This window comes from Lagenorhynchus albirostris, chromosome 3 (genome assembly GCF_949774975.1).
Source record: "Lagenorhynchus albirostris chromosome 3, mLagAlb1.1, whole genome shotgun sequence".
Lineage (NCBI taxonomy): Eukaryota > Metazoa > Chordata > Mammalia > Artiodactyla > Delphinidae > Lagenorhynchus > Lagenorhynchus albirostris.
In genome coordinates this window covers 58,520,624-58,525,928 of record NC_083097.1, presented here as the reverse complement: position 1 = coordinate 58,525,928, position 5,305 = coordinate 58,520,624, and positions in this window count along the sequence as shown.

The following is a 5,305-nucleotide window of genomic DNA, read 5'->3' as shown; positions in this document are numbered from 1 at the left end:
TGGCTGTGATTTCAGAGATGCAAAGCTAAAAAAGATTTTGCTCCCTGCTCAAATCCCTACACCGATAGACATGTGGAGAGAATTGACCACAGTGAGATGTCTTCTAATTAGCTGCAATGACTGTGGCTGCCAGGACCAGCTCCACGGATGTCCCAAGGCTAGTACTCTGCAGGTTCTGATTGTGTGGGGTGTTGGGGAGGGATGGGGGAGGCGGGAGTAGGGACACCCGGCTGCTGAAGGGCTGGGGGAAGCCACACCTGCTCCGGTGGAACCTGATCCTGTTGTCTTTATGAGGACAAGACTTCCAACTGGTCCAAGTGAGTATTTTGTTGCTGGTAGACAATGAGAACCAGGCCTCCAATCACAGCTAAACTGTCACAGTCAACTTGACCTACTATTATGGAAATTGCTCCAATTATGTGCATCACATTTACATGTGAAATGACAACTAAGTGCTGGCCTAAGAGGCAAATTTTGCAAATGAAGCTGGTTGTTAACAAAATAGGGTAGTTTGTCCTTTGTTGTGATTATTTGTGACCCAGTGAGACAGCAGCCCTCCTCAAGCATTGCCTTGTGGTCTGTCATAAATTACTTGTCCCTCAAACACTTCCTATGGCTTGCAGACGAACCCCTTGAAATAAATGGGCTTCAATAACCAGTTTCAACAATTGTCCTGTGTCCAAGTAATAAAACATCTGGAAAATTGGGCTAAATGGATAAAACAGTTCTCTGTAATAAGTATCTGGCATCCTTGCAACTCTGTATAATGCATGTTTTTTTTTTTTAATGACCAGATGTGGTACTTTTGTGTTATGAAGAACAGAGGCATGTTTAGTCATGCTTTTTATTACCTTTAAATGCAAGGTATATTTTCATAGCTCCCTGGAGAAATGCTATCCCATTGATTGGGAATTGTTGATGTGTTGGTTTACAAACTTGAAAAGTAAGCCAATCGCTAAGAAAATTGCAGATATCATTTAAACCGTCATTAAACTGGACACTCACGGGGAACTGGCTTAAGAAGAAGAATTCAGTCTATAAAGTTTACCTGCTCTCCTAGTGGATTTGTTCCGGAGGGTCTTTGATCTTGCCGTCGTTTATGTTCTTATCTCTATTCTGGAATATTTACAGCTTTATGAAAAAAATGATTTCATCAAACCTGCTGTTCACTTCTTTCCAGTTTCTCATTAAGAAAGCTTATCTGGTAACCCACCTGTGTAGTCTCCATTTTATAGGCCTTTGTGGGGTTCCAACAAGATGTTTTTAACATGTGTGTGTGTATGGGGGGAGGGAAACGAAGATATTTAGAGCACTGTCCACTGGGCTACTATTCCAAAGATCTACTGTACACCACACCACCAAAGACACACACAGACAGAAACACACACACAGACTTATTTTAGACAGTTTGGAAAACACAGAAAAGTACGAGAAGACATTTTGCTGCACACCTGAAACTAACACAACATTGTAAATCAACTACACCTCAATTTAAAAAAATAAAAATTTTTAAAAAGTACAAGAAGAAAACTAAAAAATCATCTGTAACCATATCCAGTTATCACCACAGTGTGTATAGGTAGTATTTTTCATTTTATAAAATTACAATGATGCTCTATATAGTTTTGTCACTTCAAATACCACAAACATTTTTCCTTGTATTAAATGTTCTTTTAAAATATGAATCTTGATGGAAAGACCATTCTTTTTTTTTTTTTTTTTTTGTGGTATGCGGGCCTCTCACCTCTGTGGCCTCTCCCGTTGTGGAGCACAGGCTCCGGACGCACAGGCCCAGCGGCCATGGCTCACGGGCCCAGCCGCACTATGGCATGTGGGATCCTCCCGGACCGGGGCACGAACCTGTGTCCCCTGCATCGGCAGGCAGACTCTCAACCACTGTGCCACCAGGGAAGCCCAGACCATTCTTATTGAACTAGTTTACTTGGGGACATTTAGAATTTTTAGAAATGTTCACTACTATAAACAGTCTATGATATTGTGGTTGCCAAGGAGGAGCGGGGGAGGGAGAGGGATGGACTGGGAGTCTGGGGTTGGTAGATGCAAACTATTACATGTAAAATGGATAAACAAGGTCCTAATGTACAGCACAGGGAACTATATTCAGTATCCTGTGATAAGCCATCATGGAAAAGAATATGAAAAAAGAAAGTCTCTGTGTGTAACTGAGTCACTTTGCTGTACAGCAGAGATTGCCACAGCATTGTAAATCAACTCGACTTCAATTTTAAAAAAAGTCTATGATAAATATCTTTATATAAAAATCTTTTCACAGATCTCTGATTCTTTCCTAGAAGTAGAATTGCTGGATCAAAGGGTATGAGCTTTTATTTTTAAGACTTTATTTGAGACATACTGTCCCAAGTGTTCTTCAGAAAGGGTGTAAGGATGTATGTCATACACGCCCACTATGAGAATAAGGGTGTTCTACTTTCCATGCTCTCTGGGTCCTCCCATTAGTAACAGTTCCATAGTAAACATATTAACCCTGTGATTGCTGTTTAAGTTGCTACTGTTTCCCTAGTTTGATATTTGCCTTTTAACTTGGATGGTGAGCTGGAAAATTTTTATTTGTTTTGCCAAGTCTTCTTCCCTTCCTCTCCCTTGTTTAGAAGTTTGAAACTTCTTTCCTCTGTCTCTTCCTTTCTGGAGGCTTCCTTGGCTTTTAAGCTTTCCCACCTTGAAATCAGAACCTAGATTTAGGCTTTTCTTAAATTTGTGCTTTTCTAGTTCTTTAATGGCTTCATTTTCATATGTAACACCAATCTATCCAGAACTAATGGGCATATTACATGAAGTAGGGAATAATTTATTCTTTTCTAAGCGGTTAACGGATTGTATCAGCACCACTGATTCAATATTCCATTTAAAAACAATCCATTTTTTAAAAATTAAAAGCAGAAGTTGTGTTATTTCTCTATCTGGGTCTTTCTTAAATGTATTTACTCTCACAGATAATTCACCAATATTTAATTTTTTCCTTAGGCAATCGCTCTGCCTGAAAATAGGATTTACCTATTTTCACTGATGGCAAACCACAACTCTGCCTGACTCTGAAATCCTTGACTCCTAAGAGTTTTGTTTAGAAATGAATTCTTCTCAGTTTGCTCCTAGCTTGCCCATTACATTTCACCATAATATATACATCTCTGTTGTGTAAGCACCTAAAGCCTTAAGCCTAAGAGAAGTCACACAGCACACAACTAGAAACAGGTCCTCTTTCCAGTTGAAGAGCCGACTCTAGGTCTGCAACAGATACCCACGTGAGTCTGTGAGCTTCAGTTTACTCAATGATAAACCTGCAGAGATGCTACAAGCTTGAAGTGTGTGCTTTAAAGGAACTAACTTTTAAATATATATTTATTTATTTTTGGCTGCGTTAGGTCTTCGTTGCTGCGCGTGGGCTTTTCTCTAGTTGTGGCCAGCGGGGGCTACTCTTCGTTGCGGTGCACGGGCTTCTCATTGCAGTGGCTTCTCTTGTTGCGGAGCACGGGCTCTAGGCACGCGGGCTTCAGTAGTTGCGGCACATGGGCTCAGTAGTTGTGCTCGTGGGCTCTAGAGCATAGGCTCAGTAGTTGTGGTGCATGGGCGTAGTTGCTCCGCGGCATGTGGGATCTTCCCGGACCAGGGCTTGAACCCGTGTCCCCTGCACTGACAGGCAGATTCTTAACCACTGCGCCACCAGGGAAGTCCCGAAGTGTGTGCTTTAAAATGTACTTATCTTGCTAATATTTGCAACTAGGTTTGAGGTATTAAAAAAAAACCCTGGTGGTGGTGGGAGGGGCAATTACCTAAGTAGGCCTCTAAATGCTTGAACTGGATCCCTCACTTAATCATTTTAATAACTGTGTAGTCTTGGGGGAATGGTTTAACTTCTGCTAGCATTTTTTTCCCCGTTTCTGACCTAGGACCAAATCCTTCACAAAAGAGAAAATAGAGCTAGTTAATAAATTTCTGGAAAGATGTACCAACTTCGGTGGTAATCAAAGATGAGGTAAATTAATATAATAATGAGATATGATTTTTTACTGATAAAGAAATTTTTTTTAAACACCTACTTAGTGCTGTGAGGGTGTGGTTAAATGGAAACTTTGGCGTATAGTTGGCTATTGTACTTTTGGGAAGCAATTTTTACAATCAAGCACCTTAAGACATTTTTTTCCTTTGGGACCAGTAGTTCCATCTCTAGTAATTTAGCCTAAAAGAAATTCATCTAAGTATATAAAAAGATTTGCACAGGGCTTCCCTGGGGGCGCAGTGGTTGAGAGTCCGCCTGCCGATGCAGGGGACACGGGTTCGTGCCCTGGTCTGGGAGGATCCCACATGCCGCGGAGCGGCTAGGCCCGTGAGCCATGGCCGCTGAGCCTGCGCGTCCGGAGCCTGCGCGTCCGGAGCCTGTGCTCCGCAACGGGAGAGGCCACAACAGTGAGAGGCCTGTGTACCGCAAAAAAAAAAAAGATTTGCCCATAATGATGTTCGTCGGAGAGCGAGTGAAACCAGGAAAATCTCAATAGTAGGGAGAACGATTAGCTTGGAAGATCTTATAATGACATAATTCATTTAGATTTTTGCTTAAATGACACTGATAGGGTAATTCAAAACAAAGCAAGTATTTATTTTAGTAAAGTATTTCACTATCAGAAATACGTAAGTAAATTATAGTGTACAATCATTAAAAAATGATATTTAGTAAGAGTAACAATATCCTGAGAAAATGTTCATGTTATAATGTTAGGTGAAAGAAAAGCAGAAAATAAAATTGTCTAATCAATATTATTATTCCTATGGAAAAATACCACACACAGCACAAAGACTAAAAGAAAAACTTATGGGGATATAATGTGCAGCATGGTGACAGTGGTTTACAATACTGTATTGTATATTTGAAAGTTGCTAAGAGAGTAGACCTTAAAAGTTGGCATCACAAGGAAAAAAATTGTAACAATGTATGGCGATGGAGTTTAACTAGACTTAGTGTGGCGATCATTTTGCAATACATACAAGTACTGAATCATTATGTTGTACACCTGAAACTAATATGATGTTATGTCAATAATATTTTAATTAAAAAATTATTTAAAAAGAAAGAAAAGTTTAAAATCATGGAGGTTTTCTTTGGGGTATGGTAAATTTTTCCCCTTCTACTTTTCTGTATTTTCCAATTTCGTGCAATGAACACATATAAATTTTATACTCAGCTAAAAGTAAACCCACTTTTAAAATGAATATGTCTTCGATAAACAAAATAGATAAACCACTAGCCAGACTCATCAAGAAAAAAAGGGAG